Source organism: Hemiscyllium ocellatum, chromosome 11 (assembly GCF_020745735.1).
Source record: "Hemiscyllium ocellatum isolate sHemOce1 chromosome 11, sHemOce1.pat.X.cur, whole genome shotgun sequence".
NCBI lineage: Eukaryota > Metazoa > Chordata > Chondrichthyes > Orectolobiformes > Hemiscylliidae > Hemiscyllium > Hemiscyllium ocellatum.
This window is the reverse complement of record NC_083411.1, coordinates 656,337-671,221: the sequence shown is the minus strand read 5'-3', so window position 1 is coordinate 671,221 and position 14,885 is coordinate 656,337. Positions and strand designations below refer to the sequence as shown.

The window sequence follows — 14,885 nt, the reverse complement described above, 5'->3', positions numbered from 1 at the left end:
CGATACGTCTCAACTTTTATATTTATTTATAGTTTAGATTTCATTCCCCTTGTAATAATCAACAATATTTAATTTGCCTTTATTACGATTCAAGCTGATGGTAATGCTACAAACATACAATCATGCTAACAAAGGAACAAGAGTAAGCCATTCAGTCCTTTGAGCCTGCTCCATCAATCAATAGATCAGAGTTGATCTTTTTCTGCAACGTGTTATGGACTAGGTCAGACCACTGAAAACATTCTTAAGCAGGCAGCCCAGACCATAACTTTGCAATTTGTTTCAGTAAGTGTACCGCGAAAATTACCCGGATTAAGTTAGCAAGATTGATTACCAGGTTAAAACAGACAAAACATTTATTCATAAAATTACACAATGAAACACGAAGAACAGATTAAAGAATCCCTACAGAACTCAGTCTATACAAACTAGACTTAAGTATGCTGTTCCAAATATAAGCAAACCCCCTTTAAAACACAGTACAAAAAAAAGGGTCAGATGCTTACAGGTTGAAGTTAGAAGGGCAGAAGAGTTCAAGCTCACTGTTGAACTCCCTACCAGTTCTGGACTAAACTAAATGCTCAGCGAGAGAGCTGGCCACTCCCCTTTCATTCTACAGGTCACTTCTAAAACATGACCACTTTGGCCTGAAGTCTCATCTGTTTACATTTAAACAAAAGACAACTCAAAATCCTTTTCATCTCAGTACCAAACCAGTATGATCGGAGCCCAGCCTGGTTTATTAGCCCTCTGAAAAAATCAAGGACAGAGTATCCTTAAGCCAAGGAACAGCTCTCAGAAATAAAAAGGATTAGCTTTGTGACAACCCTCTCTGTAGCTGTAACACCATACCCGAATGTACTTATGTAAGGTATGATTTGTCTGGTTAGCATGCAGTGCAGTGCTTCTCACTGTATCTCAGTACATGTGACAATAATAAATCAAATCAAATCAAAAATTATGGCTGATCTGATTTTAATCTCAATTCCACATCCCTAAATATCCACGATAATCTTTCACACCCATAATATTCAAGTATTTATCTACAACAGAAACAGAAATAACTGCAGAAACTTAGCAGCTCTGGAAGCATCTGTGGAGTAATAGCAGAGTTAACGTTCTGAAGCAGGTTCACTGGACCTGAAACGTTCACACTGCTTTATCTGCACAGATGCTGGTCCAGCACTTTCTGTTTTTGTTTCAAATTTCCAGCATCCACAATTCTTTGTTTTTGTTAAGAATCTATCCACCTTTTGTCTTAAAAATATTCAAAGATTTTGCACCCACTGTCTTTTGAGGAAATGAATTCCAAAGACTCAACCCTCAGAAAAAAAAGTTTCCTCATCTCTGTTTTAAATGGGCACCCCCTTATTTTTAAACCATGACCCCTAGTTCTATACCCTTTCATAAGACTAAACATGTTTTTAACATCTAACTGGTCAAGTCCTTGCAGGATCTTATATGTCTCAATTAACTCACCTATGACTCCTCCGAACTCAAGGATACAGACCTAACCTGTACCGCCTTTTTTCATAAGGCAGTTACTTATTCCATGTGTTACTCTGATAAACCTTCTCTGTCCAGCTTCCAAAGCATCAACATCCTCCGTATACACGGTGATCAGTGCGGTACACAGTATTACAGATGTGATCTGAACAATGCCCTGCTTACAAGTTTGGTTCCCCTATTTAAGGAGGAATGTATTTCCATTGGAGCCAGTACAGATGTGGTTCACTAGATTGATTCCAGAGAAGAGGGACTTCTCTTATGAAGAGATGGAGCAGTTTACGCCTATACTCTCTGGAGTTAGAAGAATGAGAGGAGATATAACTGAGGCATACAAGATGCTAAAGAGGAGTGACAAAGGATTGAAGTGGGAGAAAGTGAGGACTGCAGATGCTGGAGATCGGATGTGCAGAGAGACTTGGGGGCTCAGTTGTATAGATCTTTATAATGCCATGAACATGCCCTGAAAATAATCAAGAAAGCTAATGGAATACTGGCCTTTATATTTGGAGTGTAAGGATACTGAAGTTATGCTGCAGTTATACAGAACCCTGGTTAGATACCTCTTGGAATATTGAGAGAAGATCTAGGCACCACACCTTAGGAAGGATATATTGGCCTTGGAGGGAGTGCAATGTAGGTTTATAAGAATGATACATGGACATAAGAGGTTAAGTTATGAGGAGAGTTTAAACAAATGAGGCCTATTTTGTCTAGATTTTAGAAGGTTAAGGGTGATGTGTTTGAAGTATTCAAGATACCAATGAGAAAAGGCAGGTAGACAAAGATAAACTATTTCCATTGGTTGGAGATTCTAGAACTAGGGGCATAGTCTAAAATTAGGGCTAGACCATTCAGGAGAGACGTTAATTAATGCTGGATCAGTTGTTAATTTTAAACCTGAGATAGCTAATTGTTTATTAAGCAAAGGTATGAAGGAATATGGGCCAAAGGCAGATATGTAGAGTTAAGCTACAGATCAATCATGTTCATGGAACAGGGTTGAGGGCTGAATGTTACTATGTAATTCCTCCTCATCTCTGTTCTAAATCTGCTACCCTTTCCCCCAAAACTGTGAGCTCTTGTTCCAGATTGCCCCATGTGAGGAAAAATCCTTTCCACTTCAATCCTTTACTTAAAAATGTGTTGCTGGAAAAGCGCAGCAGGTCAGGCAGTATCAAAGGAGCAGAAGAATTGAAGTTTCGGGCATAAACCCTTCTTCAGGAATGAGGAAGTTGTGCCAAGCAGGCTAAGATAAAAGGTAGGGAGGAGAGACTTGGGGGAGGGGCGTTGGAAATACGATAGGTGGAAGGAGGTTAAGGTGAGGGTGATAGGCCGGAGTGGGGGTGGGGGCGGAGAGGTCAGGAAAAAGATTGCAGGTCAAGAAGGCGGTGCTGAGTCTGAGGGTTGGGACTGAGAAAAGATCGGGGGAGGGGAAATTAGAAAGCTGGAATCCGGAGTGTGGGGGTAAGTACATGAAAATATTTGGTACTTACTACCTTTAATTTCCGATATGGCTAGGAAGAACTGTTTGTTTAGTGTATGGATTCTTCTGTAGATGAAGAACAGTAGAGGTCCATTGCAGGTCTGTGAGAGTGTTGTCCTGAGCTGGGGTAGGTCTGATTGCAGGGAATGTAGGTAGCGGCGCGTGGCTGCAAACATGGAGTGGAGGATCCGGAGGGAGGTCTGTTGCTGGAGGCTTTGGATTTGTTGTAGGTACTGATTGTCCTGGTTGGGTCCAAATTGTGTTGGTCTGAACGTAGTCTGGAGTCCGTGGGGGATCAGTCGGTTCCGTAGGCAGGTGCTGAGGAAGGAGATGTGGCTGTGGTAGCGAGTCTGTTTGAGGACGTGGCTGAAGAGTTTCAGGGCAGAGGAGATGACCTTGGGGGGGTGCAGTGAGAGAGGGACTGACTGAGATCCTTGTAGAGGGAGGAGGAGAGCTTCTTCAAGGAAGGCACCCTTGCAAGAGGATTTGCAGTAGGTTAAAATCAACTAGGAGAAAGTGAGGACTGCAGATGCTGGAGATCAGAACTTAAAAATGTGTTGCTGGAAAAGTGCAGCAGGTCAGGCAGCATCAAAGGAGCAGGAGAATCGACGTTTCGAGCGTAAGCCCTTCTTCAGGAATGAGGAGGGTGTGTCAAGCAGGTTAAGGTGAGGGTGATAGGTCGGAGAGGGGGTGGGGGCGGAGACGTCGGGAAGAAGATTGTAGGTTAAGAAGGCGGTGCTGACCAACCCTCAGACTCAGCACCGCCTTCTTGACCTGCAATCATTTTCCTGACCTCTCCGCCCCCAACCCCTCTCCTGCCTATCACCCTCACCTTAACCTCCTTCCACCTATCGTATTTCCAACGCCCCTCCCCCAAGTCCCTCCTCCCTACCTTTTATCTTAGCCTGCTTGGCACAACTTCCTCATTCCTGAAGAAGGGTTTATGCCCGAAACTTCAATTCTCCTGCTCCTTTGATACTGCCTGACCTGCTGTGCTTTTCCAGCAACACATTTTTAAGTAAAGGATTGAAGTAAAGGATTTTTCCTCACATGGGGCAATCCAGAACAAGAGCTCACAGTTTTGGGGTAAAGGGTAGCAGATTTAGAACAGAGATGAGGAGGAATTACATAGTAACATTCAGCCCTCAACCCTGTTCCATGGACATGATTGATCTGTAGCTTAACTCTACATATCTGCCTTTGGCCCATATTCCTTCATACCTTTGCTTAATAAACAATTAGCTATCTCAGGTTTAAAATTAACAACTGATCCAGCATTAATTAACGTCTCTCCTGAATGGTCTAGCCCTAATTTTAGTCTATGTCCCTAGTTCTAGAATCTCCAACCAATGGAAATAGTTTATCTTTGTCTACCTGCCTTTTCTCATTGGTATCTTGAATACTTCAAACACATCATCCTTAACCTTCTAAAATCTAGACAAAATAGGCCTCATCTGTTTAAACTCTCCTCATAACTTAACCTCTTATGTCCATGTATCATTCTTATAAACCTACATTGCACTCCTTCCAAGGCCAATATATCCTTCCTAAGGTGTGGTGCCTAGATCTCTCAATATTCCAAGAGGTATCTAACCAGGGTTCTGTATAACTGCAGCATAACTTCAGTATCCTTACACTCCAAATATAAAGGCCAGTATTCCATTAGCTTTCTTGATTATTTTCAGGGCATGTTCATGGCATTATAAAGATCTATACAACTGAGCCCCCAAGTCTCTTTGCACATCCACTGTATCTAACTTCATACCAACTAGAAAGTACCCTGATCTATCCTTTGTTGGTCCAAGATGGATAACCTCACACTTGTTTGCAATGAACTCCATCTGACAGTTTTGTCCATGCACTTACTCTATCAACATACCTTCATAATTCTATACTATCATCTACACATATACAATGCCGCCTAACTTTGTGACATCAGATATGGAAATATGACTTTCTTTACCAATATCATTAAATCCCTATAGAGTAGAAACAGGCCATTCAGCCCAACAAGTCCATGCCTACCCTCTCTGAAGAGCATCTCACCCAGACCCATTCCCCTACCCCTGCAACCCTGTATTTCCCATGGCTAATGCACCTAACCTACACCTGAGCATGTGGGTAATTTAGCATGGGCAATCCACCTAATTTGCATAAACTTGGATTGCGGGAGGAAACGGGATGACCCGGAGGAAACCCACATAGATGTGGGTAGAATAAGACCAGAAGAGTAGGAGCAGAAATTAGGCCATCGAGTCTGCTCCACCATTCAATCATGGTTGATAAATTTCTCAGCCCCAATCTCCTGTTTTCTCCACAAAATACTTCATCCCTTTGACAATCAACAACCCATCTGTCTCCGTCTTAAATATAGTCAATGACCTAGCCTCCACAGCCTTCTGTGGCAGTGAATTTCATCGATTCATCACTCTCTGAAAAAGTTTCTCCTTATCTCTGTTCTAAAAAGTCTTGTCTTTACTCTAAGGCTGTGCCATTAGGGCCATCGTCTCTCCTACCAATGTCTCTCCTACGAAACATGTTCCGAACATTCACTCTGTCCAGGCCTTTCAGTATTCTGTAAGCTTCATTTAGATCCTTCTGAAATCCACCGAGTAGAGACCCAAAGTCCTCAAACGTTTCTCATATGTTAAGCTTTTCATTCCTGGGACCATTCTCATGAACCTCCTCTGAACATACTCCAGGGCCAGTACATTATTTCTGAGATATGGGGCCCAAAACTGGACACAATACTCCAAATGTGGTCTGAATGCGCAAACTCCACACAGTCGCCCAAGGGTAGGCTGGAACCCAGATCCCTGGTCCAATGAGGCAGCAGTGCAAACCACTGAGCAACCATGCCAAATAAGGTATTTTCTGATCAACCTGTTGAGGAATGCTATTACACACCTCTGGACTTGAACCTGGGCCTCCTGGGTCAAAAGTAGGGGCACTACTACTGCACCATAAGAGCCTTCAAGTTTTTAATAAATAATGTGAAATATTAGAGCCCCTAACACATATCCATGTGGGACACCAATTCGAGTACCTACCCACTATTACAACTTTTTGTTGCCTGCCATTCAACCAATTTCCATGTCAGTAATTTTACCCACAATTCCATGGGTTTCTACCTTAGATAACGGTCTCTTATGTGGAACTTTAACAAATTACTACTGAAAGTCCATATAAACAACTTAGAACAATTAGGGGGTATTTACAGAAACATACAGTCAAAGAGTCATACAGCATGTAAACAGAGATTTCAGTCGAACCAGTCCATTCTGAACATAATTCCAAATTAAACTAATTCCACCTGCTTGCTCCTGGCCTACAACCCTCCAAACATTTTCTATTTATGTAACTACCCAAACGCCTTCTAAATACTGTCACTGTACCTGTACCTACCACCTCCTCAGGAAGTTCATTCCACACACGAGCCACTCTCTGTGTAAAAACTTTGCCACTCATGTCTTTTTTAAATCTTTCTCCTCTGACCTTAAAAATGTGCCCTGTAGCCGTGAAATCCCTCATCCTAGGGAAAAGACAACTAACATTAACACAATCTATACCTCTCACAATTTTATAAACTTTAATCAGGTTGCCTCCTACGTTCCAGTGAAAAATGTCCCAGCCTATTCTTTATAATTCAAACCTTCTATACCTGGCAACATCCTGGTAAATCTCTTCTGAACCCTCTCCAGCTTGATAATATCCTTTCTGTAACAGGGCGACCAGAACTGGACACGTTTTCCAAGAAGAGGCCCCACCAATGTCCTGTACAACCTCAACAAGACTTTCCCAATTCCTACACGCAAAGGATTAAGCAATGAAGACAAGCCTGCCAAACTCCTTTTTAACCACCCTGTGTATATGTGACACAAACTTTAAAGAAGTGTCTACCTGCTAGCCTAGGTCCCTCTGTTCTACAACACTATCTAAGGCCCTACCATTAATTGTATAAGCCCTACCATTGTTTGATGTACCAAAATACAATATCTCATATTTATCAAGATTGAACTCCATCTGCCATTTTCAGTCCATTGATCCATTTGATTCAGATCCCTTTGTAATCTTAAATTCTTCACTGTCTACTATGCCACCAATTTTGGTGTGGTCCACAAACCATGCCTTCTACATTCTCATCCAAATTTTTTATATAAATGACAAACACAAGAGGTCCCAGAACCAATTCCTGTAGAACACCGCTAGTGACAGGCCTCCAGTCTGAAAAGCAACCCTCCACCAATGTTCTCTATCTCCAGCCATTAAGTCAATGATGTATCCAATCGGTAAGCTCACCCTGAATCCCATGTGACCTAATTTTACTAATTAGTATATCATGCGGAACCTTGTCAAAGGCTTTATTAAAAATCCAAATAAACAATGTCTACTGCACTGCCATCAATCTTTTTTGGTAACTTCATCAAAAAACTCAATCAAGTTTGTGAGACACTTTTTTTCTCACACAAAACTATGCTGACTATCCCTGATCAATTTTTGCCTCTCTAAATGTCCATAAATCCTATCTTTTATAATCACCTTCAACAATGTATCCACAATTGAAGTCAGACTCACAGGACTACAGTTCCCTGATTTCTCCTTACAACCCTTCTTAGACAAAAATACAACATTAGCTACCCTCCAGTCATCAGGCACCTCACCAGTAGTTATAGATAGCACAAATATTTCAGCAAGGGTCTCATGATTTCTTCCCTTACTTCCCACAACATTCTGGTATACGTTAGATCAGGTCCAGGAGATTTATCCATCTTTATATTCCCTCATACTTCCCAATCTCCCTCTACTGTACTGTGAACTGTTTTTAAAATATCGAAGTTAAGCCCTCTGCATTCTCCAGACTCCATTTCTTTCTCCACAGTAAAAACTGACACAAAATATTCATTTAGCACCACTCCCATCTCCTGGACTTCAACACAAAAAAAATCTCCTTGATCTTTAACAGAGTCTACCCTCTCCCTAGTTACCCCCTTGCTTTTCATATATTTGCAGAATCTCTTTGGATTATCCTTAATCTTATCTGCCAATGCTATCTCAATTCCCTCTTTGCTTTCCTGATTTATTTCTTAAGAACGCCTTTACTCTCTTTAAATTGATCAAGAGATTCAATTGAACCAAGCTGTCTATATCGAAAACAAGATTCTCTTCTATTCTTGACTGGTACCTCAATATCTTTATTTATCCATTGTTCCTTAATCTTATCAGTTTTACCCTTAACTCTAACAGGAGCAAAACGCCTGTGAACGCTCATCATCACACTCTTGAAAGCCTCTCACTTGTCAGACATCCTTTTATCTGCAAACAGTCTTCTCCAATTAACTTTTGAAAGGTTTGTCTGATACCATTAAAATTTGCCTTATTCCAATTAAAAGCTTTAACTTTTATGGAAGGCTTATCCTTTTTCATATCCATTTTGAAATTAATAAAATTATTGTCGCTAGACCCAAAGTGTGCCCCCAGTTTTACTTCAGTCACCTGCCCTGCCTAATTACCCAAAAGAAGGTCTAGTTTCGCACCTTCTCTAGTAGAAGCATCCATATATTGATAAAGGAAATTTTCTTGAACACATTTGACACATTCTTCACCATCCAAACCTTTAACATCATTGTACCCCAGTTAATGTTTGGAAAATTAAAATCCCCAATTACTACAACCTTAATACACTTACATGCGTCTGAGATCTCCCTGTGCATAGTTGTTTCTCAAATTCCCTTACTATTGGGGACCTATAGTACCAATCCCATCAAAATGATCTTTCCTTTATTTGTAATTTCTACCCAATATGTTTTCACTGGATGATTTTTCAGAAATATTTTCCCTAGTTACAGAAGCATTGTATTCCTTAAGCAAAAACGCCACCCTTTCTCGCCCTCTTTTCTATCCTTTCCATACCATCTAAAATCTAAAACATTGAGCTACCAGCCTTGTTCATCTTTCAGCTCAGTTTCTGTAATAGCTATGACGCCCAATCCCATGTTTTTAAACATGCCCTGAGTTCATCAGCCTTACCTGTAAGACCTGAAATAATAATAATATTATTGAAATAAATGCAAGTTAGTTCTTTAGAGTTATTACTTACTAACTCTCTCCTGTACTTCTTTTCTAATTGACATGCTCTCCTCACATTCAGAAGCTCCCCCATTAAGCTTTCCATTTACACTGCCTCCATTCCTCCTCTCTATCAGTATAAAGGAATGGGGACAGCTCCCTGCTAAGATATTGATCCCTTTCCAGTTCAGGTTAGACCCATCCTTTTTGAACAGGTCTTTTCAATCTAAAAAAAATTCTAATCGCCCAAAAACCTGGATCACTGAACAATATATCAGCTCTTCAGATTTATCTCCTTTAACCTTTTGTTCCTTCCATCATTTGAGTTTGACATTGGGGGTAAACCATAAATAGCTACTTTTAAGGTTCTTTTCTTTAATCTTCTACCAAGCCTCTTAAATTCAGTCTGTACTGATTTAACCTTTTCCCTAAAAATGTTATTCCTACCATGTGTGCAATAATTTCTGGCTTCTCAATCTCACCTTTAACAATAGGCTTTAAACATTTAGAGGCCATGCCATTGACAGGAGACTCCCTATAACAATAATTCTATTAAATCTAGTCAAACGGTGATCAACATAAGATTCATTCCAAGTGTCCAACAACTGACTGCCTCTTCCATTTTTTTTGGATATTCTATCCCCTTCTACAGTTCCAAAAACTAATTATGAAGAGAATAGATGAGATAGAAGCAGAGAGGTTGTTTCTATTGGTGGGTCAAACTAGATTTAGGACTGAGTTGAGGAGAAACTTCTTCAACCAAAGGGTTGTGAATCTGTGGAAGTCCCTACCCAGTGAACTTCGTTGAACATTTTTAGGGCAAGATAGATTTTTGAACAGTAAAGGAATTAAGGGTTATGGGGAGCGATTGGGCAAGTGAAGCTGAGTCTACAAGAAGATCATCCATGAGGGACAGCATGGTGGCTGTGTGGTTAGCACTGCTGCCTCACAGTGCCAAGGAGCTGGGTTCGAGTCCCGGTGCGGGCAACTCTCTGCGTGGAGTTTGCATATCCGCCCCGTGTCTGCATGGGTATCCTCCCACAATCCAAAGATGTGCAGGCCAGGTGAATTGACCATGCTAAATTGGGCATAGTATTAGGTGGTTTTGTCAGGGGTAATTATAGGGGAATGGGTCTGGGTGGGTTACTCTTCAGAGGGTCGGTTTGGGCTAAAGGGCCTGTTTCCATACTATAGGGAATTTAATCTATTCTTTTTGAATTCAATCTACATTGAACTAAATCTTGTTATGATCACTACCTGATACACGTTCATGCACAATTAGGTCACGAATTAAATTGGTTCACTACTCGTCATTAAACCTAATATGGCAGTACAGGCTCCTCCGGCCAGATGGTTTACATTTGCTCTTATTTTTATGTTCTTACATCCATAGATATTCCCCTGGCCATTACCTTAGTCACCTCTTCAAAACAAAGTTTCATAACATTTGTCAGGCAAATCTACCAGTCATGAAACTATGCTGATTCTCTCTGATTAACTGAAAACTTTTGAGGTGCTCAGTTACCCTGTCCTTGATGATAGATTTCACCAATTTCCAAACGTTAGGCTAACCGGTCTGTAATTCCCCAGTTTTCCTCTTTTGCCCTGCTTAAAAAGCGAGTAATGGTCCTATTTTCTATTCCAGAAGGATAATTCCTGCAGCTTGGGAACTCAAAGATTATCATTAGGGCAAGTGCAATATGCCTCCAACCACCAACAGCAGCTCCCCCACCTCCCCACTTCCTTGAACACCCATAGATGGAAACTGTCAGGTTCTGGGGATAAGTAAGTCTATACTTCAATTAATTTCCTCAATATCTACGCTTTGATTATGTTAATTTTATTCATTTCCTGTCCCCAACCCACTATTAATTTTCTTGGATCTTTCAGCAGGCTGGAAATTCTACAGTAAATACTGAGACAAAGTAATTATCCAACTTGTCTGCCATTTCCACATAGTCATTGACAATATCCCCACTTTCAGTCTTTAGTGAATCAACATTGGCCCTGACCACATTTATTCTTATTGATTTTGATGTCCCTTGCAAGTTGCCTTTCATAATCCCTTTCAGTAGCTCTTATAAGCTACTTTGTACCCCTTTGCTTGCCTTTCTATCTTTGCCATTTGGCAGGTTCAATCATTATTTTTTGCATTTTGCAAGCTCTTTTTTAAAAATTTTATACTGCTCCTTATTTCTTTAGGGTCCATGCCTGTTCTTTTCTGTTCCCTCTCAGGGGTATAAACTGGTTTTGTACTGTTTAAATTCTTCTTTAAACATGCTTCATTGTTCTTCGATTGTTTTACCCACAAGCAGAATTTCCTAGTTTACCATGGACAGTCTGTATCTCATCTCATCTTATCAAAGTCAGTCTTCCCTAAATCTAAAATACTAGAAGCTGATTTGTGCTTTTTGCAGGTTACTAATTAAATCGGTTCACTAATCATCACTGAATCTAATATTGCTTGTCCCTTGTTGTATCCTGAACATCTTGCTGTAGGAAACTGTCCCAGACACCCTCCAGAATTCACTACCTTTCTGCGTTTGTCTGCCTACGTTATCTTTGCCATTTTCCCTGTGCATTCAGTAAATCTTATAACCTAGTATATTTGGTTTTCAGTCCCAACCATCTTGCAGCCATGTCTCAATACTGGCTACTATATTATAATTTCCCTCGAGAGGAGACAATAGCTTGGTGGCATTATTGCTGGATTGTTAATCCAGACACCTAGGAGTTGTTCTGGGGACCTGGGTTTGAATCCCGCCATGGAAGATGGTGGAATTTGAATTAAACAAATATCTGGAATTAAGAGTTTAATGATGACCGTGCAACCATTGTCGGGAAAAACCCATCTGGTTCACTCATGTCTGTTAGGGAAGAAAACTGTCATCTTTACCTGGTCTGGCCTTCACGTGACTCCAGACCCACAACAATGTGGTTGACTCTTAACTGCCCTTTGGGCAATTAGGGATGAGGAATAAATGCTGGCTTAGCCAGCAACGCCCTCATCCCGTGAATGAATAATAAATAATTTTGAATTTGAGCCTGCAGCTCACTTTACTTAATCCTTACACTCCATGCATTGTATGTAAAACTTTTACTTGGACCAGTACACTTGCACCTGTCCCTCAGCATTGGTGCTTTATTCATCTGCTCCTTTTCACTTTTTCTGATTTAATCAATACACTTCTTCTAGTTTTGCCATTACCTGGTGGGCCTGAAGTAGGATCGCTGATTGTTTCTCACAAAGGGTCACAAACTCTGTAAATACATTGTTCCAAAGTGCGATGGACTTTGAGTGAATTTGTGGAGATGGATAGATGTTTAATTAGAGTCATACAGCATGGAAAGAGACTCTTTAGTCCAACTCAACCATGACAAACAGACAATCTAAATTAACATAGTCCAATTTGCCAGATTTGCCCCATATCCCTCTAAACTCCCTCATTCATATACCCATGCTTGAATATTGTAATTGTACCAGCTCCACCACTCCCATATACACACCACTCTCTGCATGAAAAGGTTGCCCTTTAGATCCCTTTTAATTTCAGAAAGTAAGGGGGGAAGCGATACAGGGAAACTTGTCTATCTGGATACAGAATTAGCTGGCCCATAGACGACAAAGGTGGTTGATGGAAAGTTTGCAGCCCGGAGTTGGTGACCAGTGGTGTTCCACAGGGATTGGTTCTGGGACCATTGCACTCTCTGATTTTTATAAATGACTTGGATAAGGAAGTGGAAAGGTGGGTCAGTCAGTTGGCTGATGACACTAAGCTAGGTGGAGTTGTGGATAGTGTGAAGGGCTGTGGTGGGTTGCAACAGGACATTGACAGGATGCAGAACTGGGCTGATTAGTGGCAGATGGAGTTCAACCTGGAAAAGTGTGAAGTTGTTCACTTTGGACAGTCAAATTTGAATGCAGAATACAGGGTTAAAGGCAGGATTTTTGGCAGCATGGAAGACAGAAGGATCCTGGGGTTCATGTCCAAGACCCCTCAAAATTGCCACCGAGGTTGATAGGATTCTTAAGAAGGTATATGCTGTGTTGGCTTTTATTATCAGAAGGATTGAGTTTAAGAGCAGCAAGGTTATGCTGAAGCTCTGGAGGGCCTGGTTTGATCACACTTGGAATATTGTTTTCAGTTCTGGATGCCTCATTGTAGGAAGGATGTGGAAGCTTTCAAGAGGGTGCACAGAGATTTACTAGGATGCTGCCTGGTCTGGACGGCATTTCTTATTAAGAAATAATAAGACGTGGGTGGCACAGTGGTTAGCATTGCTGCCTCACAGTGCCAGAGACCCGGGTTCAATTCCCGCGTCAGGCGACTGTGTGGAGTTTGCACGTTCTCCCTGTGTCTGCGTGGGTTTCCTCCGGGTGCTCCGGTTTCCTCCCAAAGTCCAAAGATGTGCGGGTCAGGTGAATTGGCCATGCTAAATTGCCCGTAGTGTTAGGTAAGGGTAAATGTAAGGGTATGGGTGGATTGCGCTTCGGCGGGTCGGTGTGGACTTGTTGGGCTGAAGGGCCTGCTTCCACATTGTAAGTAATCTAATCTAATTAAGAAACGTTGAGTGAGCTAGGGTTTTTCTCACTGGAGCGAAGAAGGATGAGAGATGACTTGAGATGTTGAGAGGCATAGATAGAGTGGATAGCCAGAGATTTTTTTCCCATGGCTGAAATGTCTATCATGAGGGGCATAATTTTAAGATGACTGGAGGGAAGTTTAGGGGTGATGTCAAAAGTAGGTTCTTTACTCAGTGGGTGCATGGAATGCAACGCCAGCAGTGGTAGTAGAGTCTGATACATTTCGGACATTTAAGTGACTTTTGGATAGGCACATGAAAAATAGTACAATGAAGGATATGTAGGTTAGTCTGATCTTAGAGTACAGTAAAAGGCCAGCACAACAACGAGGGCCAAAGGGCCTGTATTGTACTGTACTGCTCTTCGTTCTAAATCTTTCCTCTCTCACTTGAAACCTACTCCCTCTAGTTTTGGATTCCCCCATCCTGGGGAAAATACTTTCGCTATTCACCCTATCCATGCCCCTCTTGATTTTACAAACCTCTATAAAGTCACCCCTCAGCCTCCAACGCTCCAGGGAATATAGCCCCAGCCTCTCCCTAAAGGTCACAGCCTCCAACCCCACAAATTCACTCAAAGTCCATCGCACTTTGGAACAATTTATTTACAGAGTTCGTGACCCTTTGTGAGAAACAATCAGCGATCCTACTTCAGGCCCACCAGATAATATCCTTGTAAATCTTTTCTGAACCCTTTCAAGTTTATGGGGGTGGGAACCAGAGCTACATATCTGACAGGGGGATAGTTGTAGATGGGACAGTGACAGGATGTAGTGAATCTATTAGGAAGAATTTTCACGTGATGAAACAAAGGGATTGGTTAAAGGGTGTTTGCTTTAATGCAAGGAGTGTCAGAAATAAGAGTGATGAACTTAGAGCACGGATCAGTACTTGGGTTTATGATCGTGTAGCCACACCCAACACGTGGGTTTCACAGGGGCTGGAATGGTTGCTAGGTGTTCCAGGATTTAGAATATTGAACAGGGAGGGTGGAAAAAGAGAAGAAGGTGTAACATTGCTAATCAGAGAGTGCATCACAGCTACAGAAATGAAGGTTCTCAAGGAAGGTTATCAAGAAAGTTTGGGTGGAAATTAGGAACAGCGGGGAGCAGCCACCTCATTGGGGATTTTCTACAGACCCCCTATTAGCGAAGGGAGATTGAAGAACTCAGGCCGGCAGATTTGGGAAAAATGCAGATGTAACAGAGTTGTTGGTATGGGTGACTTCAACTTTCCCAATATC

General features: G+C 41.5%; 1 protein-coding gene across 1 annotated transcript in view; it reads right to left on the bottom strand.

The window, feature by feature from the left end:
- The window catches only part of LOC132820340 (importin subunit alpha-4-like), a 124,191-nt gene that overhangs the window by 21,094 nt on the left and 88,212 nt on the right, over window positions 1–14,885 (bottom strand). The window lies entirely within an intron of this gene.